Raw genomic sequence first — 12,000 nt, 5'->3', positions numbered from 1 at the left:
AGTTGTGAAAAATGATCGCACGAAAATGTTCACGAGTTAATTCCATTTTTTGGCCGAGATGAATTTTTTAATTCCCTGTAAATAAAACAGTTCATGATTAAATGACAAAACGTTCTGAGTGATGTTATGCTAAAAAATCTCTAACTTTCCAATGGAAATGTCAGATTGCACCTAGCAACGCTTAGTGTTGCCCTAGGCCAGAATACATATAGCAGCCCTCGTATCTACAACGTAATTTTGAGGGTCACCGCATTTTAACTTTTTTCCGAAACGCTTCATAGTAATTGTAGCCAAAAACAAAATCATAAAAATGGGTCTTGCTTTACACGTTAATTCGTCACTTCAATGGCTTTGGACAATATATAGTTCATAATTTAACCTTCCGATGATATTACTAAATTTCCAATGGAGCGTTTGTCTTTCTGCTCAAAATAAACTATCTAGAAGCTGAGAAAATAAAGGTTACCACTTTCTTTATCTTTTGCTTTTTAAAAATGGGTATGAAACATTTATAAGATTGCTAGGATAGAGAGAACATTTAAATGAGATACACTCAGGATTGGTGCGGAATTTTAATTGGTATTGGAACTTGGTGGGGTATTTCAGGTTCTTTACAGAAGTTGCTGTGCTAACTAACCATAGGTTTGAAATAACCGATAGAACGCAATATTATGGTGCAGAGCATCTGCAGGATGACGTCACTTTTTGACGGACTTTCAGCAAAGGTAACATGTGATTTGGCGACTTTTTATTGATTTCAGGTGTTCTTACCGCAGAATGCATGAAAATGTTTACATTTTATGCACAATTTTTTTGTTTGTTGATTTTCCATGTACATATGTATAGCTACTTATGTACCTATTTTTGAGGATCGTGTCAGATTTAACAAGTGTGCGACTAGTACAATGTGCAATACTTATCAACGTAAAAACAAACAAATGTTACATATACTCAAGTGCCTGAACTCACATTATGTATGAGCAGTTGTTTATGGAAATTGAATTGTATGATGACCGTGCATGGTCGTGCTATTTTTAGTTGACGAGGTTTAATCAGTAAATTGACAAACCGAAATAAAAGCGTATTTGCATTTGCGCTCGCACTGCCATGCGTATGACAATAAGGAAAATAAAAGGCACCCAAATGTAAATCTCAGATATGATGGCACGGCTGGCTGGCAGTTGATGGCAATAGCTCCAATCTGCTTGAACTCGCTCAGCTTTTTTGTTGCTTTTTCCGCTTCAAACAGCGCTACATTGTCCGATAAAGATGAGGAAAACAAAAAAAAATTGCTGGCGAAATTTATGCATGAGCCAATGCTTTGCGGAGGCAAAAGTTGAAGAATGCGAGACACAGGAAGGCAATTTTGTACTAAAAATAACCCACTGATTGCATTTATTTATAAAACAACAAAGGCGCATTTAAGCTGTACGCATTTCAACGTGGTATATATGGTACTGTCCGAGAAGGGTGTGAAAATGACGCTTTCGAGAAACGGCTTTAAAACGCTTAAAAATGTGAAAAAGTCGTAAAGGCCGAATGACACTTATTAGAAAGCATTTAACTGTGCAACCACAAAAGTGGCTCGTCCCTCACGTGAGCGCCAATTGCATTATAAATGCTCACATGATGACGCTTTACAACACCGCCGAACTCGAAATAGCAGACTAATTGCATTTTATACTCGCCACTTTCGAGCCATAAAATCGCTTTGCAACCTCGACCTCGCCCTCGCCCAGTGCCTCGCGCTTACTGCGCATAATAAGTAAATTTTTTATAGCGCTGTTAATGCGCTTTAAATCGCGCATAGTTAATTCACGATTAACGGTAAAAAAATAGCGGTCGTGTGTGGAAATTTTTGTTGAAATTAGAATAAAGCATTTAACTTTTAATGACACAGCAAAGTTTAAGGTCAAATAATTTGAATGAAAGAAGTATAGCGTTTACAAAGAGATATGTCCGAGAAATAAGAGGCTTTGATTATTATATTATATGCTGCTCTATTTATTAAAAATTTCTGACTAGGTTTAGGTAAATAGAGCTAATTCGTGAAATATCGAATAATCACACTTGAACTGCTAGATATGTTTGACCTTTATGATGCTGATTGATTGGTTTAACTCGGGCGGGTTTTCGTACCGTTTTTACCTGAAATCTGTCTCGTTCAAACTTGAACGAAACTAATTTTCAAGTCGATCGGTCCAGCCGTTTCGCAGAAATTTTCCTCACCGACTCTGAAACTATTTTCTGGATCAACTTTTCAGAGTATATTCTTAAATACCATATATGCAATTAAAAAAATATGTTTTGAATATTATTGTGGATATCGACCTTCAAGTGTAATTTTTAAGGGGTACGAAGCGTATTCACGATGGAATAGTCTCAAAAGACCTTGTTTCTTTGAAGATGTGTGACGGGTGGCGAAGGATATTCCTTTTTATTGTTGATCGTACGTGTCCCCGTTAGTATGGTAAGGTTCAGATAAGTTATCATCAAGGTCATCCAACGGTAGGCCCAAGAAACGTGCTATTTCGGCGGGGTCGAACCATGGGGAGTAAGGTGTCAGATGTGTGGGGTTAGTTAGACACACAAAGAGGTGGTTAGCGTCATGCGAGGATTCGTTGCACGTTGGACATACATACACATGTTTGATATGTCGGGGTCGATTCTGGCTAAGTTGGAGTTTAACCTGCTACAGTATCCAGAAAGATGCTGCGCAAGGGTCCACATATTCCTATTCATAAGGCTGGCTGCGCTCCGTGATATGGTTGTCAATAGGAAGAAATTAGCTGAAGACAATAAATGCAATTCTATGTAACTTTAATTAAGCATGCTTGCATTGGCTTGAATCATGTGTAAAATACTTCGTAACTGTTGAGGGGCACAACTAGATTTGCATAGTTGCAAAGAAATAAACGAAGCCGGAACGAATATTAAATAAAATAAGTAAGAGGTTTCCAAAGATACCAAACTTGATTTAACAGCTGTTTTTGTTTTGGGCAAGTACCTAATATTTGTGCAATTAACTTTTTTACGTATTCATTCATTCACATTTTCAAAACTTTTAATATAATTGATAAAAAAACTACTATATAATGAGGAAGCATAATCCATTCACCAAAATTGGATGTACAAGAAATTCACTTAGTATTAAATTACTCCATTAATGAGTTTTTAATTTTTACTTCGTCTGTTGGTTTCGTGTTTTTTTACAACGAAAATCATACAAAAATAATATTAACTTTTACTTTTTATAAGTATATACTACTGTGAGCAAAAAATAGTAAGACTTTGTTCATAATTGTAAAATTCTTAATTTATTTTTCAAAATCTCTTGGCCACAATACACCTGTGCCAACGTGTTTTCCAATCCTCGAAACAGTTTTTAAAGTCAATTTGTGGAATAGTCTTCAATGCGCGTAGCGGTTCACTTTTGATGTCTTCAATTGACTCAAAACGGTTTCCCTGGAGCCGTCATTTGAGTTTGCCAGAAATCACACGGAGCTAAATCAGACGAATACGGTGGTTGGCACGATATTGGTTTAAATATGGTGAAAAACTCACGAAGAATCAATGCAGTATGCGACGGTACATTATAGTGGTGCAAGAAAAACAAAAGTTGTCGCCTTATAATTCCGACCTCCCTTTACGAATAGCTTCGGAATTTGGTGTATCCACATTTCGATAATCGAAGAAAACGTCAACATAACCTTGATTTTTGACCTGCTTTGAAGTGGTATTTTCGGATTGGGCTCACCTTTGCCACGATATTCGATCAATTGATCGTCTGTTTCCGGGTCGTGTGCATAGATGCAAGACTCATCGCCAGCAATCATATGTTTTATGACATCCTGGCAGTTGGAAAGCATAGTTTCTCAGACGTTATTTCGACGAATGGGTTTTCGCACTAAAAAGTCTTACTATTTATTGCTTACAGTATAAAAACTTTAGTATCTGGAATTTTGTTTAATCATTGGAACGAATTATAACTGGTAAAAATAATACAATTATATTTGGATTAAACGTTAGGTTTTTAGTACGACCCCAAATACTATACAACTTTTTGTTCGATATCTTATTGGTATTTTGAAGAAAATTTTATAATGTCGCTCACCTCTCGTACTTATTGGCAAAAAAAAATAGGGACAAGCTCTTGGGGGTAATTATCTAGCAGCCCCCTTGGTGCCAGGTCCGGACTATAAGGTGGGAACTTACCCTCCGAGCTACATAACTACTACTACTTACTATAATTAACTGTTGTAAAAATAATGGATTTCTTTTTACTATGCCTACTTTTTAAAACATAAACAATTAGAAAATTATCATAAGGGGGTTAACATGAAATTTACATGATATATTTGGAGTACTCGTTAGAAAGAGTAGAAATATTCTTCGATCCGACCAAACTTTTTTTTTTATTTAACTTTACTATTATTTATGGAATCTACCCTGCTTAAGAGCCTAACAATAAGTTTTCGAATCTTAAACTACTCACTTAATTTACACCCTACATGGGTGATTATTATTATTATTTTTTTTTTTTGTTGTTTTAAACTGGGCCTAAGATATATTACGTCTGGGCTGGTAGGTCGTTTCTACGTAATCTTGTGCTCCTGTTCACACGCAATAACGATCTTGCTAGTTGGTTTGGGTGAACCGATAGTTTCAATGCATATTTCGCGCTTTGGTGCTCCATTTCAGTTCGTACGTCTGGAATTCTTAAGTCGCGTTGGATGTTCTCATTTCGGATATGCCACGATGCTCCGGTGATTTTACGAAGAATTTTTGATTGCGCACGATGAAGAATTTCGATGTTGCTGCTACTCGCGTTGCCCCACAGCTAACACCCATAGGTCCAGATGGGTGTTAAAACTGTGTTGTATATTATGATTTTATACTCCAGACTCAGGGCTGAGCGAGAGTTAATAAGCCAGTGCAAAGAAGCTGCCTTTAACTTAAGGTAAGTCCTTTTAGCCTCTATGTGGTTTCGCCAAGTGAGTCGCCTATCCAGATGGACCCCTAGGTAAGTAACATGATTGCTTTGTGGTATTTGTACGTTATTCGGTGTCAAAGGCGAACAGCTACTTTTGTTAAGGGTAAATGTAACGTGCTTACATTTTTGCTCGTTAACCTTTATCCTCCAGTTTGCGAGCCAGTTGGCCGACCAAAGTTAAATCCTATTTTTATATAAAATTAAATACCGGACGTAATCTTCGAAATATTTTAAATATAGCTTTTCTTGATGGTATTATAAAACTAAAACCCCGATATTCGCAAGGTCTAAAAAACCGGAACTTGACTACATATATTTAACCTTCATGTTTGCGAGTCATTGGCAGCTATTGTATTAATCTCAGTTCGTAAAACCAAAAACATCCATAATTAGTTGTTGCAAATGTTTAGTGCAACTATTATCGACCTTGCATATGATAATATACTTCTAAAAAAATTGTTTTCCGTACACATCAATAATAAGTTTAGCAAAGTAGTATTGAATATAATAACACATATCGGAAATACAAAAGTTTTGCGCAAATTTTCCTCCACAAACCACTTATGATCATTGACCTGAAAGTCAACGAGTAAACCATTAGGATAATTTTCGTCAACAAAAAAGAGGCAAACAACAAAGAAATTGCATTAGCAAATTACTGTCGATAATTTCAGTAATTTTTCAATATCTTGACCCACTCACGGTCATGCATGGGGATACAGCTCTTGGTATTTGCTTGTATACATATGTACATGTGTACATACATACATATGGATGGGTGAGTGATTGTGTGTCAATTTATTGAACTTTGAAGGGTAGAAAGGACGTATGCACATGTTTGTTTTACAGAGCCAAACAGAAGCGAATATAAAACATATACACAATATACATATGTATGTATTTATAATATTATATGTACATATATTATATGCAACAAATTTGTTTCAACCTGAAAGTGAATGTGATTGATATGTGGCACATGGTCTCTGCTGTCACATATGTACATACATACTTATGTATGACGTTAGCAGGGAATTCATAAATTAAATTGGCAAAACACATTGGCTTTCAAGGGCACACAAACACACAAAAAGGTCCACGGCAGCAAAAAAAAAAAGAAGAAAAAAAAAATAAGGCAGAAAAGGTGAGTTCACTTTCATAGCTGCTTTGGCAGGTGAATAGCCGCCTAAAAAATATTTCATTTATAATATTCATAATTATGCACAATGTTTCTTTACTTTGAAATTGGATATGTTAGTAATGTGCTCAAATATGCAAATTACGTGATTTCTTAGTTCTGTATTATATTCTCGGCAAAATTCCGTTTACTCATTTTCACACTCATATTTTTAAGGCATGTGCCGGAAAACCGCTGAGTCATTTTCAGTTTCTTTTTTTTTTGTTGTTTGTATGTTTTTTTCTGCGAACAACGCACACCACTTAACGTCAGTTCTACTAAATTCAAACGCGTTTTTCCTCATTTTCTCACAGTTTTATTAATAGACACGACATCTAGAAAATACCAGTCTAAATTTAGCATTTTTAATCAACCAATAATTGTACAAATTACTGCATGCTTACTCATCTTTGACGCTATTATGTTTTTGTTGTTGATTTTTTTTTAATAAGAACTCGCTGGGAAACTGTGGGCGGCAACAAGCCGCAACCGAAAAATTAGCTGTTACCCCATGCAAACTGCAGCAACAACAATTTGTATTATCAATAGCAAACGTTATTGTTGTTTTTTGTACTGTGAACTTCGTGGACATCGCGACCATCACCAGGGACACATCATCTATCTATGTACATGTGCACTATATAAAAAGACACTCACACACACACACACACAAATGTGCCCAGCGGTAAATTAACCTTCGCACTGATTCTAATTGTGATTTGTGGGTGAATGCGAATGGCAATCGGCGTTTGGTGCATGGCGTATAGCGAAATTGTCTCGTTTCACTTAAAAGTCTACCTTGGGGAAACGACTCGAGAAATAAACAGCAACAAATTGTTGAAATTATTGTTACATAACATATTGCCAACAAGCTTCTACATGGCAACGAAAATGCGACAAACCGTAGATCCACTAAACGACAAATGAAATGATTAACAAATATGAATACATACATATGTATATGTACATACATACGTATTCAGATGTATGTCAAAAAAAGGAGGCGAAAACTAGAGGACTGCAGTTAAAAGATGCCCTGAAGGAAAAAGTAAGAACTTTCTAATTTGAAATCGGCATTGTTGATGAAAATTGGACCAAATTTTTTTGCAGATATTAGCGTATCCAGAAAACATTATCAACTATTATCAACGTTGAATGTCGAAGAACCCCTGACGCACGATTTCGTGAGCCAACAGACATAAATTGGTAGTTCATTTGAGCCACACTATATGATATAAACCACCTTCAAGTCAAATTAAGGTTATATAACGAAGGAAAAATATGTTTTATGAAGTTCTTTATCTTGATTTTGATCTGTCAGTAAGAATTGCAACTATAAATGTTCCGATGTAAACAATTTTTTTGTGAAGATATCCAAATTAGATAATTTTCCATACAAGAACTTAATTTAAATCGGTCGGGTTGTAGGTACTATGACAACTATTAGTTATAATGTATAGAAATGGACGATATGTTCGAATATTGCAGAGTTTTCTGTCGAAATTATGCACCTTTTTGTATGGCAGCTATGTCCTTAAGTACAAGACGGACTGAAGGGCAGGCTAATATCGGTATTCTGCTTGTCACAATTGTCTCATGTCTCTAATTGTCACAATCGTAATTTAGTGACTCTATTAGTCATGGACGACACACAACGGAAGGCCCTGGAAACGTGCTTACATACATACATATATTTGATATGTCAAGATCTATTCAGGGTAAGTAGCAGTTTAACCTGCTACAGTATTCAGAACGAAGCTGCGCAAGGGTCACTTTCGCTTCTCGCGGCAACTCGAGCTCTTCGTCTGCAATGGGTCGTGGGTGGTTTGACTCCGAGTACGCCATTCACTTATAGGTAGTCGGTCAAGATGTTAGTTGGATAGCAGGTCGCTTCGGGGTGTTACAAAGTTCGTGACGATCTCAGTTGAATAATATGTATAAGATCCTAAGGTGTCCTTTAGTTCAAACAAAAGGATTTTTTTTTAATCCAAGACTGGCCAAACTTTGCCATTTGATTTGTTGACACCATGTCATGAAATATGGTATTTAATTTATAAATTTTTGCTAATACCTAATATTTTAATTAATCCATAAAAGTTGTTTTTCTGGAGTTTCATAGTTTTTCTCAGAAAAAGTTTTTTTAGACATCCAGAGCTCAACTCCGTTTAAGCGAATATTTGACGAAGCAGTTTTTGTTTTTCTACAGGGATATTCTTTAAACTTTTATATAGGGTATACAAATGTAAGTATGTATATGTATGTATGTTGGGTTTGCATTTTCAATTTGTATGCAAATTTCTCCCAGTTTGTCACTTGTCTACTCATTCACTAATGAACTCGCAATTGTTGGACAAATATACATACATATGTACATGTAAAAAGTAAATACACAATAGTAATAGTACTTGTAGATAATAAAACAATAGATATGAACAAAAAATTGCGTTGGAAATGAATGAAAATGTGCGAATGTAGAAAATAATGGTAATAATGGCGAAAAGTTACGGGAAATTGTTGCTCCTACACATTTACGCTTACTGCAAATTTATGGAGGAAGTGAATGGCTTGAAGTATGGGATTAATTGGTGTTTAATTGTGAAGCAACAAATGCATGAATGAAATGTTATCAGTCTAGGAATCAAAAAATTCAATTACAAAATAACATTGCAATTCTAAGTATCTATTGCTTGGAGATTTATTGACAAAAACTAACAACAAACTTACTAAATGCAATTGAATTCCAAAATTGCCTTATTCCAAAGTTCATAATTTTGGACATACTTATGTACATAAGTACGTATGATTGGAGTTGCAAGGTAAACGTAAGTGTAATCGATATTGCAATATTGTCAACCTTTGATCTACCTCTACGAAAGTAGTGACTCATGTCGATTCGGTATTTGTATAGCTACCTTGTTAAGACACACAATATAGATTGACATACATACATACATACATAAAATATCAATACGTATTATGCAATGAAAAATAAATAAGAAAATATCAGATTTGCTTAAAAATATTTAACTAGTTATAAATCATATAAAGTTAACATTTGAATTTATAACTAAATTTATAACTAATCTACTACTCATTACTGCATTACTACAAGTTTGAAATTACCTTTGCGACAATACTTCGCAGTAAGCCATATAATTAAAATATTATATTATACATTTAAATAACGACAAATAAAAAAAACTTAGTACGTTTAACTTATATACCGGTGTTTCCCTCAAAAATGCTCGGTCACGGTTTGTTGTTGCACCAGCATACACAGTACCTTTGCCAGCTTGACGTGTGTTCCAATTCCATTTTGGCTTTTATTATTTTGCCGCATATCACAAGTCGACAAGCCCTCTTGCCAACCGGAGGAACTCTGCCACATTACACACAAACTTGGGCAGCAAAAAAAGCAACAAAAACGCATGCCGGCACTTTTGCTTTATTAACTGCACAACGCTTCCGAGGGCGCAGCACACGGATCAAGGAAACATGGAAACAGTACAAATAAGTATGAAAAAACGAAACTTCCGTAGGCCTTATAAACTTGTTTATACAATATTCTTAAACGCATCGATTTTTCATATTTACAAATAACGTTTATTACATACAATACTTCATATTAAATACTATATTAAAAGCCACCAACCTGTCCCAAATTCTTTTTATAACCTTTAGCTGCTAGCAAAATGCAAATGCACCAATGTTTGCGGCTTCGTATAAAATCGATTGAAATCTAATTAGAACAGCTGCTGCGTTAAAGAAGCTCAGGTTAATTAGGAATTGATTTTCCGTCGATTCTATCCAGAATTCACACAGTTGTTAATGTATGTACATATGTTTGTGTATTTGCCACAATGTTGCACATAGATTTAAGGTTTGCTTTCTTTCAACACGTTTATTGTTCACAAACGCCGAAATTTACTTATAAAATAATATGCGAAAACACACATAAAACATAGACGAGTAGTAGAGAATGATTCGCGTTTCTTTCTTGGTCGTGACCTGGCCTTTTTCTGTTGGTACTTTTTTGCTTGCCCTTTTAGTTACCGTTCACACAGTTTGCTACCGTTTTAACTCATACAATTTTCTGTTAAATAACTTTTCACAAATGCTTATTGCACAGAATATCGATATTATTGAAGTTATTCCTTTAAATTTCGCACGTAAAAAACTATTTGTAAAAACTGATGAATAAAATTCGCAGCAAACAACCGAACGTATAACCACAAAATTGTTCCAAAATCTCACAATGTTTTATGCTTTGTCGTGTTTCGCTTTGCATTCGTTCAGTTGTCAACGAATGGCGTTGCCACTTCTTTGTTGTTATATGGCAGATACTTCTGCATAGTTGCACATTTTAGCAACTCTGAAAATATATTATTCATATTTATGTATGTACTTTGAGTAATGATTCAACTAATCGGAATTAACCTTTGGAACCGAGAATATCTTATGTATCCCCATGGATACTGGCACAGGTGTGTACTAAAGTTGCAAAATATATATGCATTAAAATATACTTGAATTAACGGTTGAATTAACTCATTCTCTATATCTCTTCAATATTTGTAATCATAAAATCTTAATTAAAAATAATTTTTATTCCCAAATACCCTATAAAAATAAAAATTAGTCCCTAATACTAGATTAAAAAAAAACAATCTAATTTACTTTTAAAATAAAATTTCAAATTTCTTTATAGTTAAGATTTATAAGAAAATCTAAAATATATTTATAATTAAGATTTAATTTAATAATGAATTAATATGTTTTCTGTTTTGCGATTTTGAAAATCTTACCTAAAACTAACTTTTAAATTTTAAATCGCAAATACCGGATAGAAAAAAAATTAAAAAAAGGTATCCAAAGCTTAAACCTATAATTAAAAAAAAAAAAACAAATTATTTTAGAATTTCCATTTTTTCGCATTTGCGTACTTCGTGCTCTACCAATTTGGTTGGGTTTTGAAAAGGAAAAAAGTTACAAACAACTATTTTTGTTTTATTTATATAACTGTCTTATTTATATAATTGTCGTATTTATATAAAATTGCTGTATATTTTTTCTGTAAGACATATGAAAATCTTTACTTTTTTTATCTCCGTTCACATTTAAAAATTTTTTTCTTTTGTAGCCCAGTTTTAATTAAAAAATTTACATTTTCAATAAATTAATACCAAACATCTTGAGTTAAAAATTTTAATTTAAATTTTATTTTTTATAGTATATATGAAAAATTGAAAATTTAGTTTTAAAAACTAGTTTTTCACAATTTCAATTCACTCCACACCGGCTCCGTTTCCTTTGTTCACTTGCTTAGCTCTTTATGAAAAGTATGCTTAAATTAACGAATATTTACAATAATAAATTTCAAATTCACGTCATAGCAGATCACACGCACACTTTGCTTGGAACTTATTTTGTTTTGTTTCCACATCATTCCTAGTGAAAATATGAAATTTGAAATATTCGCGTGTGTCCAATTGGATTTCATGAACGAAAGCATTTCAAAATATACGGAAATAACTATTTAAGTAGAGGAAAATCGACAAAAAAGTTGTTTGAAGAGCAAATTGAAATTAACAAGTATTTTAGTGACCGTTTGAAAATATTTAGTTTATTTTACTACTTAAAGTGGATAGCAGTGTATTTTAAAATAGAATTTAATTTGTATAGCGAAAAGCCGTTTAATTTATTGAATGAACTACTGCAAGTTAGCGGCCGTCCTAAAGGATTGAGTTGAAGCGAGATTCTTCCTAAGGACAGATGTGAGAGAACACAGTATTTATTTCCAACTATGTTTATAAGCGAAGAAAAGGTGGCG

At 34.0% G+C, this 12,000-nt stretch overlaps 1 protein-coding gene across 1 annotated transcript in view; it reads right to left on the bottom strand.

The window, feature by feature from the left end:
* LOC120767092 (E3 ubiquitin-protein ligase RNF181 homolog) overlaps positions 1-9,853 on the bottom strand; it is a 75,679-nt gene extending 65,826 nt beyond the window's left edge. The window contains exon 1 of the mRNA XM_040092971.1: positions 9,823-9,853. The gene's annotated coding sequence lies outside the window, so the exon portion shown is untranslated. The remainder of the gene's footprint in view (positions 1-9,822) is intronic.
* Positions 9,854-12,000: the final 2,147 nt, after the last annotated feature.

This window comes from Bactrocera tryoni, chromosome 1 (genome assembly GCF_016617805.1).
Source record: "Bactrocera tryoni isolate S06 chromosome 1, CSIRO_BtryS06_freeze2, whole genome shotgun sequence".
NCBI classification, from domain to species: Eukaryota; Metazoa; Arthropoda; class Insecta; order Diptera; family Tephritidae; genus Bactrocera; species Bactrocera tryoni.
The sequence above is the reverse complement of the archived record's forward strand: the minus strand, read 5'-3'. Positions and strand labels throughout refer to the sequence as shown.